General features: G+C 38.7%; 1 pseudogene; it reads right to left on the minus strand.

The window, feature by feature from the left end:
- The window catches only part of LOC131193108 (zinc finger protein 658B-like), a 172,399-nt pseudogene that overhangs the window by 11,051 nt on the left and 147,810 nt on the right, over positions 1 to 13,538 (minus strand).

A 13,538-nucleotide genomic window follows, 5' to 3' on the forward strand; every position in this document is an offset into this window, starting at 1 on the left:
CTTGAAAACACCTCCCAATATTTATTAGAGTGACTTCTCCCAGAAGAAAGGTGCGAGCGCTGTTTAACAATCCCGTCAGCTAAATCCTATCGAGGGCCAGTCACTAGGATGAACGTGTCATCTAGTCCAACTCCTTGCCCAAGCAGGAGACCCTACATCATTTGGCAGTCCAATCTCTTTGAAAGTTTCAGTGATGAAGCTCCCACAACTTCTGAAAGCTGTTCCATTGGTTGATTGTTCTCACTGTCAAAAATGTCTTTATTTCTAGGCTGAATCTCTCCTTGGTCAGTTTCCATCCATTATTCCTTGTCTGGCCTTCAGGTGCCTTGGAAAATAGCTTTATCCCCTCCTTTCTATGACAGCCCCTCAAATACTGGAATACTGCTATCATGTCTCCCCTGGTCCTTCTCTTCACTAGACTAGCCATGCCCAGTTCGTGCAACTGTTCATCATATGTTTTAGCTTCCAGTCCCCTAATCATCTTGGTTGCTCTTCTCTGCATTCTTTCCAACACTGCTGGCACATATTTAATTGGTTGCCCACTAAGACTCCAAGATCTTTCTCACTGTTATTGCTATTAAGCCTGGTTTCACCCAGTCTATATGTGTACTTTTGGATTTTCTTGCCTAAGTGTAAGACTTTACTTTTCTCTACATTGAATTTCATGTTTGATATGTGTTTAAGTCCCAAGATCCATCATAAACTATAATCTGTGGCCATGAGGGGTAAGGACCTTTCCTTCACTTCACAGGGCTTATTAATGAAGATTTATGAGGATTTATGCTGTTTGGAATGCACTGTTATGGATGAAAGTTAATAAATCATGAAGTGAAAGTGTTAACAGCCCAGCAGACTGAATTTAAAACTGGTAGGTCATCTGAAACTGCTTGAATTAAGGAGTTTTAGCGTGGGATGAGCCGAGGCAGACATGATAAGTTTGGAATAAATTGCTGTGTTTTGTTTTCCAATTATAACTATCGTGTTCTGTGTTAATTTTTTTATTGCTGAGGCTAAGGAGTGAATATTAAAGACTGAATTTGTTAATGAGAAGAATTTAATTGAAGAGAACTGACCTTTTGTTGGACTGTTTGGCAGAAGAGGATTTTACTGATAATTTTTCTTTATTTTTTTTTCTTGAGAGCAAATTAATAGCTTGTTTATATTACAGAAAACAAAAGGATTTTTTGTTTGTTGGTTTGTTTTTTTTTTCTGCTTTGCTGACGTGGAGAAAAATGGCGCTGATTAATGTTAGCTGTGAGTTCTTGTGTTTCTTTGTGGAGTGACTATGAGTCATAAGTTACTGAGAGATCAACTTGAGAGATAACAGAATAAGCCGCTTCGCTCAATTAAAAGACTGCTGTCCTTTGATCTTCACTAAGACCTCTGTAAAATTGGTTTGGAATAGTTTGGGAAATTTTTTGGTTTTTTCAAAATGACTCAACAACTTTCAGAAACGCAGCAACTTGCTGCAGCTTTAAATAAAATTGGGGAAAAATAGCAGGACTATCAGAGCGTATGGATAATATGACATTGAAACTGACATCAAAATGAAAATTTAAAGCAAGAGATGAATGAAAACTTTGCCAAAAGAGGAAATGATAATGATTAAAGATGAAATGGAGCAGATGCATGTACATGAGGCAAAAGTAGATCGGCAAATTGGCAAAATATTTTATAAAATGAGCAGCAAGATAAGAGAATTTGTCTTTGGAAGAAGAGATGAGGAAATATAATTTGGTTATCAGAGGAATCTCAGAAGAAAAGGAGGATAAATTGAAACAGCGGGTTTTGAAATGGATTAATGATTTGATACGCAACTTACGTTACAATAGCAGACCTGGCAAGTGTTTTAGAATTGGATATAGAAGGCAAAATGGTTCTAACAGGAATGTGCTTGTCAGGTTCAAATCTTGGTGATAAGTTGGAAGTTATGGCCAAGGTGAGAGATGGGAGATGCTTTGAAGTTTGAAGGAAGACTATTCAAGTCTTCCCGGATATATCAAGAGAAGAAAGGGCATGGAGATTTTTTAAAACCAATTACAAAAGTTTTGAGAGATAATGGAATTAAATATAATTGAGGCCACCACAACAATTGAAATTTTTTATAAAGGAAGGATGCATAATTACCCCAGATATAGATGCATTATTATATTTATGGGAGCTTGGACTGATTGAGATGGAGGATTTAATGGAGATAAAAGATCAAATGCTTAAGATGGGTGGAACATACGGAAACATCAATCCCAGAAGAAGAAAAGGGGCTATTGGAGGCAAGACTCTAAAGGGTTAAAGAGGAAAGAAATATCACCTGTGTTGGTTGAACAGAAGAAAAGTCGGAGGATACAGTAGGAGAAGAAGCAGATAAGAGTCTTGGAAAATAAGCTGAATGCGGAGTCATCGCTATCTTTTTTGAGTGATGAATTTAAATAGACAGCCCGAAAGAAGTGCCCGGCATTGGCACGTCCCTCTCCCATTCTCTTTATAGAGGCGAAACCGATGAGGATGTGGGGAAGAAGATTGTTTGTACTTTATTGTTTTTTTTTTTTGTTTTTATATGTTAAATAGGTTATATGGTAGTTTAATGTTGGGTTGTGGGCACAGAAAGGAAGATGCGGGGATAGGATTAAAAATTTATATTTTAAATGGGAGTTATAAAATAATGACGTGGAATGTGAAGGGTACAGGAATCAGATTAAAAGAAGAAGATTGGAATTTAAGATTAAAAGGGATTTACCAGACATTTTATTTTTACAAGAAACCCATCAGAAATCTGAAGATTCAAATAGAATGTATATAAAAGGTATGCAAATATATGAAAAGCATTTGGAACTTCAAAAGCTAGAGGAGTTGCAACACTGATATCAGATAGGTGTACTTTGAAAACATCAGGTAATTTTGGATGAAGATGGAAGATATGTAATAATTGTTGGAAATCTTAATGAGGAAAAAGTGACACTTGTTAATTTATATTTACCGAATGAAAACAAAGAGAATTTCTTGAAAAATAACAAAAATTTTGGAGAATGAAAGTGTAGGAAAGTAATTGTATGGGGATTTTAATTTAATCAGAGATAAAATAGATAGTACTAATCCCACCCGCTGTGGAGGAGCAAATAAAATGGGGATTTTAAATATGTGGATGCTTCAAACGGCGTGTTATGTGTGGAGAGAGGTTAAAGGAATTGAGAGTATATACTTTTTCTCTAAGATATATAATACATATTCTAGAATTGATTATATTTTTCTTTCTAAAGATTTGTTGAATAATGTGGATAAGGTAGATGTGGAATTTTAAAGATTCTGATCATGCAGAAGTTATGGTGGACTTAGATTTTAATTTTGAGAAAAAGAAGCTATTGGAGATATGACGAGAAATTGTATAAAATGAAAAGGATAAAAATGGATACTTAAAAATTGGAGGAAAGTTGGAGATTAAATGATAACGGGAGGTTAAATTTGAAATTGTTTGGGATGCGATGAAAGCGGTGTTTAGAGGGAGAGTATTAAATTATCAAGTAGGAAATATAAAAATTATAAAAATTAAAATGGAAAGAGATAAAATCAGATTAAAGAATTGGAAAATCAATTTTGCTTACTAAAGAAAAAAATTCTTCAGGAGCTTAATATGTTAAGAAATAAAATGATAGAAGAAGATACAGAGTTAGTAAAAGAAATTTGAGATATTTAAATAGGAATTTTTGAATTTAGTAATAGAAATTCTAAATTATTGGCAAAGATGGCTAAAGATAAAAGAGAGAAGAGAAATTGAGTTTGATAGATGACAGAGGTATAAGATGTTATAAAAATTAGAGAAATGTGAAGTGGTTAGAAATTTTTCAGAATCTATATTCAAAGAAACCAATTAATCGGGAAAATTGCAAAGCTATTTAGAAAAGTATGTGGTGAAAATTGATCAAACATATAAGGAATTGATGGAAGAAGATATAACACAAGATGAGATTAATGGAATAATACAAAATTAAAATTAGGAAAGCTCCAGGTGAGGATGGATTACCTGTTGAGTTTTATAAAGAATTTAAAGAATTAATAATACCAAGATTGCAAAATTATTCAATGGAATATTACATGGTGGAGAAGTACCTTCGTCATGGAATAGAACGGTGATATCCTAATTCCTAAACCAGATAAAGATTTAGAAAGGATTGAGTCCTATCGGCCCATTTCTTTAATTAATCAGGATGCAAAGATATTTACTGCTATTATAAGTAATAGATTAAATAGATTTATAGATAGATATATGTTATAATCAAGTAGGTTTTGTGAAGGGTAGATACATGAGTGATATTGTTAGAAGAGTATTAAATATTATAGATGTAGCTGAATATAATGGTGATAAAATTGGTATAGTATCATTGGATATTTTAAAGCTTTTGATTCTGTACAATGGGAAACTATTAAAGTAATTGTGGAGGCTTTAGGCTTTGGTAATAAGTTTATACATGTTATTTCAAAATTGTATCAAAGAGCAGTGCAAGAGTGAAGGTGAATGGAATATTAACTGAAGAGATAAAATTAGAAGAGGTACGAGACAAGGATGTCCTTGTCCCCAACATTATTTTTATTGGCTATGGAAATATTGACAAAATGATAGAAAAGATGAAGAATTAGAAGGATATAAGGGTATAAGATAAATTTGTATGCGGATGATACTTTAATTATTTTGAAAATGTAGAAAGACCTGAAAAGATATATAAGCATTTGATAGAATTTGAGGAAATGACAGGTCTGAAAGTAAATTGGTCAAAGTCAGAATTATTGATGGATAGTAATGGTAATGAGTCTGAGAATATGCAAGAGCAATTTGGGATAAGGATTAAAAACACATTGAAATATTTGGGTATAGTGCTTTCACTCAAGGTTAAAGAATTGAAAAAACTTAATTATGATGTGGTGATTACGAAATTGAGAAGAAGATAGATAAATATAAAATGTTAAAGTTGTCTTGGTTTGGTAGAATTGCAATGTGTAAGATGATGTTGCTGCCTAAATTCAACTTTTTATTCGAGATGCTACCACTAAATTTGACAGAGAAAGATATTGAAGGATATCAGAAAAATTGGATAAATTTGTAATGGTGGCAAAAGACCTAGATTAGTGAAGAAAATGTGGTATCAAAATCAAAAGGAAGGTGGATTAGAATCCCCAAATTATTTAATTATTACTGTGCATGGTATCCGGATAGTGGTAAAAATATTTAAAGGTGAAGATAACTATTGGAGAGATTAGAGTTAAGGATATAGAGAAATTTGGATCAAGGTGGTTTTAGATAAAGCAAATTTAAAATGTGTAAGTAGAAGTTATTGGTTAAAGGGATTAAAAAATGTGGAATAAATTTGTTAAAATTTTAATTCGGATATAATCTTTTGGGGAGACAATTGAATTTCCGATTAAAAATAATATAAAACGAATGAAGTGATTAAAGAGGAAAATATAGAAATTATTAGAGATTGATAAAAGTTATGGAAAATGAAAGGAGGAATAAAGAAATTATTGAAAAATTAGGTTAAGTTGGTTTGAAAAATACAGATAGAAAATGGACAAAAAACTAAGGAAAATTATTCGATAAATAGATGTGAAACTGAATTTGAATATTTAGTATCTCGGATTATGAAAGATGAAATTGGGCTAAAGGGACTCGTTAGTAGGGTTTATAAGATTATAAATTTGATGAAAATTACAAAGAGTGATGAGGACAATTGGGAAAAGATCTTAATATTGAAATACCAGAGTCAGATTGGAATGTGAATTGAATAGTAGAATTATGAGAACTTTATCTATAAGGATTAAAGAGCAAATTATAAAGTTGTTTGAAATGGTATTTGACCCCAGTAAGATTGTCACAATGGAAAAAAATTAGTAAAAATGTTGAGATGTGAGATGAATTGGGGACTTATGAACATATGTGGTAAATGTGATAAGGTTAAAAGTTTTGGCAACAATTGAGAAATGATATTTGAAATGATGGGAAAGTAATAACATTGAGAGTGGAAACTATATTATTGTTGGTAATTATGAAATAGAATTAACAAAATATGAAAAAGAATTGATTAGAATTATGATTATAATAGGTAGAATTATAATAGCTAGATATTGGAAACTAGATGATTTTAGAATAGAAGAGTGAATTCTGAAATGTGGAAATTAGCTTAAATGATAAAATGACATGTGATATTAAAATTAGAAGTGGTGTATAAAGAAGATATTTTCTGGAAGACTTGAAACCTTTTGTGACTTTGCGCTTGAACATTGGACGCTCACCTGTACCGAGAACGGATTTCACATGAGGATATATCCAAGACAAATCTTCCTTTTTTGTATAGCACAGGTGTAATACATTTTCTTTTTTGTTTGTTTGTTTGTTGCAAAAAGTAATAAAAAATTAAAAAAAGAATATCATTGTTAGGTATTCTACCAGCTTAGTATCATTTGTAAATGTGTTAAGTTCTTCTATTCCCTCATCTAAGTTGCTCATGAAGATACTGAAAAGTATTCCTAAGATGGAAGCTGTGGTACCCACTGCTTTTTTCTTGAGCCAGTGGCACAGTGTTTAGAGAGTACTGTGGGCCTGCAATTTAACAGTTCAAATCCCACCAGGCTCAAGGTTGACTCAGTCTTCCTTCCAAGGTGGGTAAATTAGACCCAAATTGTTAACATGCTGACTCTGTAAATCGCTTAGAGAGGGCTGAAAGCACTGTAAAGTGGTATATAAGTCAAGTACTATTATTTCTAGCTTACCAGTAAGTTGTGGTCTAGTTTGTAATGCCTTGCTGAAGTCTAATAATATGTCCACAGTATTTTGCTAGTCTACTGAACTAATTTAATACTATGTTAGAGAATGAAATAAATTGGATTGGTATGATCTGTTTTTAAAACCCATGCTGACTTCTAGTTATTACTACATTTCTAGATATTGGCAGTCTGATCATCTTTCCAATATCTTCCTGATTGATGTTAGTTGATTTGTCTGTAGTTTCCTGATCTGCCTTCCTTTAAAGATGAACTAAGATCTGCTTTCATGACTTTGTCTTTGCAGATTCTGGCTATCTGCTGATATTCTGTCTGTTATGCGTCCTTCTTTCCATTTTTTGTACTTGTCCTTTTTGTCTTTCAATTTGTGCAGCCATGCTGGTTTATTCTTGGGATTTCTTGTTTTCTTTTTCGGTGGTATTGTGCTGGACTGGGCTTTCGTGATCTTTTTTTTTCAGAGTTCCCAAGCTTCTTCAGTTGTTTTAGCCTTTAGGATTTTCATCCAAGGAATCTTTCCCAAGTTCTCTCTGAGTTTGTTAAAATCAGTTCTTTTAAAATCTAAGACTATGTTATTTATTTATTTATTTATTTTTATTAATTGGAATTTGTCAAACAAAAATGAGACTAAGAAGAGAATAAAAATACAATGACAGGTTTGATAGGCACGTTAGTGCATTTATGCATGTCCCCTCTACTGACCACTTAAGTATGAAGTAAGGTCCACAGAAGTCAATTTGTGACTGAAATTATGAAAATTTGTAGCTGAGACAACTGAATCAGGTAGGGCATTCCAGACTTCGACAACTTCGACAAAAAAAGAAGAGCAAGGTATCCAAAAAGAGAAGCCACCTTCTGATTGGTGATTCAATTGTAAGGGATGTAAATTTAGGAAAGGATATGGAGGTTTTGAAAGACGTCAGGTGTCTACCTAGTGCTACTGCCAGCAGAGACAAGAGGCGTATTCTTAAGATAGTCAAGAATGCCAGTAAGGATTCTGATGTTGATGCTATTATACATCTTGGCACAAATGATCTGTCCCAAAAGGATGTGCTTTCTGTGCAGAATGATTTCCAGAGCTTAGGGTATGAACTTAATAGCATAGGTTGTAGGCTTAACTTTTCAGAGGTTTTACCAGTACATAAGGAACAAAAAGGTAAAGGCCAGCGTGTAGTGGAGTTTAATGTGTGGCTAAAGGAGTGGTGTAAAAGGGAAGGCTTTGGTTTTATTAGTCATGATGTCTGCAACTGGTCCAATGAAAAATTGTACAAAAGAGATGGATTGCATCCATCAAAGAAAGGGACTGAGTTACTCAGCAATACATTCACAGATTTTCTGGATAAACATTTAAACTGAACAGTGGGGACAGAGAATTAACTGATATAATTAACTGATATGCTTGCAGGCGATCGCGCGCCCCGATCCCTCTGACTTCTCCCGTTCCCTGGATGGTCAAGACCCTCAGAGCCTGGGCCTTCGTCTTATGTTATGCAACGCACGGTCCGTGGCCAATAAGGTCCCCCTAATACATGATCTTATCCAGGCGCCATGGATCTTATATAGGCGTTAGACCTGGTTGGGCACTGAAGGGGGCGTGCCCCTGGTTGAAATGTGCCCACCGGGCTTCCGTACATTCCATCAGCCGAGGGCTCAGGGTAGGGGTGGGGGGGGTGACGGTTGTTATTAAAGAGAGTCTAGGGCCGAGGGAGACCACTGTACCTCAGATTGCCGGGTGTGAATCCCTCTTTGTGAGATGGGGTCATAGGTGTCAGATGGGCTTGCTGGTACATTTGGCCCTTGCTGCGTGACAGCTGCCCTGCCTGAGCTCCTGGAGGTGCTTGCTGGGTGGTAGACCCCAGACTTTTAGTCATGGGGACTTTAACTTGCCATCTTCTGGTTTCATCAACAGCAGCTCGGGAGTTCATGGCTTCCATGACAGCCTTGGACCTGACTCATAGTGGATGGCCCCACTCACATCGGGGAGGCACACTGACCTGATTTTTATCTCTGGTCAGTGGTTGAAGGATCTGGACTTGAGATGTAGTCACAGAACCTTTGTCATGGTCAGATCACTCCTTCCGCCTGACTTTCTGACCGCCACTCAACATCCGCAGGGAGACGGAACCACCACGTTGGTTCCGTCCCAGCTGATGGACCCGGAGAGGTTCCGACGGAGCTGGGCCGCTTCGAGGGTCTGGCTCACGTACGGTTGAACCAGCCGCAGCCTGGGAACGGCTGCGGCTGGGGCTTTAGACTGGTCGTGCCTTTTTGTTCTGACCCGGGCGAGATCCCAACTGCCTTGGTTCTCCGAGGAGCTGAGGGGATGAAACGCCGGAGAAGACGCCTAGAGAGTTCCTGGAGGTCTAGCTGCTCAGAGGTTGATCGACACTCAGTTAGGTCCCATAATAGGACCTACCTAGTGGCACTGAGGGAAGCGAGGCGCTGCTACACCTCCTCCTCATTGCGTAGCAGATAACCGCCAGCACTGTTTTGGGTGACTGCCTCCTTCACAGGGGAGCGGATGACCACAGGATGTGCTGAGGAGTTTAACGTTATCTATAATAAAATCGTTCAGCTTCAGACGGTCTGACCAAAATTGCGTAATCCAGATGGGCGCCTGAGGTGGTCTTGGTGACATTGTCTGGGATGGGTTTGACCCTGTGGCTGAGGACATGGACAGGTTGTTGGCAGGTTGAATGCCACCATGTGTTTACTGACTCATGCCTCCTGGTTGGTGCTGGCCACCAGGAGGTGACACGAGGCTGGCTCCAGGCGATTATGAGCGCTTTTGTTGGAGAGTCTTTCCGCCTTGAAAGAAGCGGTGGTGAGGCCCCTCCTCAAGAAGCCTTCCTGACCTGGCTGTTTTAGGTAATTATCGCCAACCTTCGCCGTGGCGGTTGTAGAGAGTATGGTGGCATATCAGTTTCCCTGGATGAAACTGTCTATCTAGACCCGCTCCAGTCCGCTTCCGCCCGTTACAGCACTGAGACGGCTTTGGTGCAGGATGATCTCTGGAGGCCAGGATAGGGTTGTTCCTCTGCCCTGGTCCTATTAGACCTCTCAGCGGCTTTTGATGCCATCGACCATGGTATCCTGCTGCGCCGTTGAGGGATTGGGAGGAGGCACCATTTATCGGTGATTCTCCTCCATCTCTCCGACCGTACAGAAGGTGTTGACAGGGGGCAGAGGTCACCGAGGCGCCTCACTGTGGTGCCGAGGTCGATTCTTCGCCTTCTGTTCAACATCTATATGAAGCCGCTGGTGAGATCATCAGGCTTCGTGTGAGGTACCAGCTGTACGCTGATGACACCCAGCTGTACTTTTCACACCGGGCCACCCAAGCATCGTGCTGTCCCGTGTTTGGAAGCCGACGGGTCTGGATGGGGAGAAACAGGCTCAAGCTCAATCCTCCATGACAGAGTGGCTGTGGATGCCATCCTACAGTCAGCTGAGTCCACGGCTGACTGTTGGTAGTCATTGGCCCCGATGGAGGGTGCAAGCCCTCCTGATGAACGCTGTCTTTGAAGATCACTTGACGCCGCCTCCAGGAGAGCTTTCACCAGGTTCGCCTGGTGCACCATTTGCGCCTTTCTAGACCGGGATGTGCACGGTCACTCACGCCTTGTGACCTCGCCTGGATTACTGCAATGTTTCTACATGGGGCTCCCTTGAGCATCCGAGGCTCACTTAGTTCAGAATGCGGCTGGTGATAGAGGAGCCTCGTGGCGACACCCATCCTCGCAGACTGCACTGGCTACCTGTGGCCTTCCGGTGCGCCTGGGTAACCATCTTTAAAGCGCCCATGGCATAGGGCTGGGCTACTTACGGGACCGCCTTGCTACCGAATACCTCTCACCGACCAGGCGCCTCACAGAGGGACTCAGTGCCGGCCTTAGGCAGTGCGTACACACCCAGGAAAGAGCCTTCTGTGGGGCTCACCTCTGGAACGAACTCCCCAGGACTTCAACTCCGACTCAACCTTCCATCGCTTAAAACACATTTATTTATCTGCGAGGACTGGATTTAAATTATACTGGTTTTAATGGGTTTTATTATTTATATTGCTAATAATTGGCCATGTAGAATAAGTTTTTAATTGTTATTTTAGATATGTCTTTTACTTGCCTGTGAACCGCCTTGAGTCCCTAGGGAGATAGGCATATAAATAAATAAATAAATAAATAAATATAGAAAATTTCTGTCCCCAGCAATCGAAAACTAAAAGGTTATCAATGTCTGTATGGGTAAGACTATCAACCATGCTATCAAGCAAAACCAAGCATTTAACAGTGAGTGCCGTACCATGTGCACTAAACCAACAGGTGGCAAGAAAGTAGGGGCAGTCAACACAGGTTATGTAGACAGTAAACACAAGATCAATCCAGATGGACTCAAATGTCTATACACCAATGCACAGAGTATGAGGAATAAACAGGGTGAATTAGAAATCCAAGTAAATGAGGGTAGATATGATATTGTTGCCATTACGGAAACTTGGTGGGATGAAACTGACAAATGGAACATACAGCTAGAGGGATATAAATTATTTAAAAGAAATAGACCAAATAAAAGAGGAGGTGGAGTTGCACTATATATAATAGAGCACAACAATGATGAAAATCATCTTGAATGCATTTGGGTCAATATAAAAGGGGGGGGAAATGATATTGCCATAGGTCTATACTATAGGCCACCCAACCAAACAGAGGAAGTAGATGAACTTTTTGCTAGTCAGCTAACTAAGGTATGTAGGAAGCACATCACAGTAGTAATGGGGGATTTTAACTACCCTGACATCAACTGGGAAACAAACTCTGCACCAAGTGGAAGATCCAACAGGTTCCTAACAAACCTAGCAGACAACTTTGTTTCCCAAAAAATAGAGAAGGCGACAAGGGGATCAGCCATATTGGACTTAATTCTCACTAACAGAGATGAAATGATAGAAGGTGTTGAAGCTACAGGAACCTTCGGGGCAAGTGACCACGCAATATTGGAATTCGACATTAAGCAAATACAAGTAGTAGAACAAAGTCAAACTAGAGTCTTGGACTTTAAGAGAGCTAATTTCAATAAACTTAGAGAGCTTGAGAAGGATTCAATGGATGAGAATCCTCAGGGGGAAAACAACTCAAGAAGCTTGGGAAATTTTGAAAAGTGAGATTATAAAAGCGCAGTCTAACACAATACCAATGAAGAAGAAAAATAATAGATCTCAAAAGAAACCAGCATGGATGCATAAAGAACTATCTGACAAATTGAAAGACAAAAAGGACAAATATAAAAAGTGGAAAGAGGGGCAAATAACTAAGGCAGAATATCAGCAAATAGCCCGAGCCTGTAAAGATGAAGTGAGGAAAGCTAAGGCTCACAATGAACAAAGGCTAGCGACAAAAGTAAAAAATAACAAAAAAAGCTTCTTCCAACATGTTAAAAACAAGAAAAAAGTCAAGGAAACAATTGGCCCATTGCTGGGAGAAAGTGGCAAGAAGATGACAAGCAACAGGGAGAAAGCAGATCTACTTAACTCATATTTTGCATCTGTCTTTACACAAAAGGAAAAACAATCCAACCTATCAAAAACAGCACTACAAAAAACAGATTAGAAACACAAGTTAAAATAAGGAAGAAAATGGTAAGTGAACACCTGTCTACCCTAGACGAGTTCAAATCACCAGGACCGGATGGATTACACCCCAAGGTTCTGAAGGAACTGGCAGACGTGATCTCAGAACCACTGAACTATATCTTTCAAAGATCCTGGAGCACAGGGGAGCTGCCAGAGGACTGGAAAAGAGCTGATGTAGTTCCCATCTTCAAAAAAGGAAAAAAAACAGATCCAGGAAACTACAGACCTATCAGTCTGACCTCAATACCGGGGAAGATTCTGGAAAAGATAATCAAGCAACGAATCACCGAACACCTAGAAGCAAACAAAGTAATAACCAAAAGCCAACATGGGTTTGTCAAAAACAGATCATGCCAGACTAATCTTATTGCATTCTTTGACAAAATGACAAAATTAGTAGACCAGAGAAATGCTGTTGATATAATTTACTTGGACTTCAGTAAAGCATTTGATAAAGTAGACCATAACCTACTACTAGATAAAGTAGAAAAATGTGGGTTAGACAGCACCACCACCAGATGGATTCGTAACTGGCTGACCAATTGTACTCAACGTGTAGTCCCCAACGGAACTACATCCACATGGAGGGAAGTATGCAGTGGAGTACCCCAAGGCTCTGTTTTAGGCCCAGTACTCTTCAACATCTTCATCAATGACTTGGATGAGGGAATAGATGGGGAACTCATCAAATTTGCAGATGACACCAAGCTGGCAGGAATAGCCAACATTCCAGAAGATAGGCTCAAGTTACAGAAAGATCTTGACAGACTTGAACATTGGGCGCTATCTAACAAAATGAAATTCAACAGTGAAAAAAGTAAGGTTCTACATTTAGGCAAAAAAACCAAAATGCACCAGTACCGTATATGTGGTACCTTGCTCAATAGTAGTACCTGTGAGAGGGATCTTGGAGTCCTAGTGGATAACCATTTAGATATGAGCCAGCAGTGTGCAGCAGCTGTTAAAAAAGCCAACACAGTTCTGGGCTGCATAAACAGAGGGATTGAATCAAGATCACGTGAAGTGTTAGTACCACTTTATAATGCCTTGGTAAGGCCACACTTGGAATATTGCATCCAGTTTTGGTCGCCACGATGTAAAAAAGATGTTGAGACTCTAGAAAGAGTGCAGAGAAGAGCAGCAA

Source organism: Ahaetulla prasina, chromosome 2 (genome assembly GCF_028640845.1).
Source record: "Ahaetulla prasina isolate Xishuangbanna chromosome 2, ASM2864084v1, whole genome shotgun sequence".
In the NCBI taxonomy this organism is placed as follows: domain Eukaryota; kingdom Metazoa; phylum Chordata; class Lepidosauria; order Squamata; family Colubridae; genus Ahaetulla; species Ahaetulla prasina.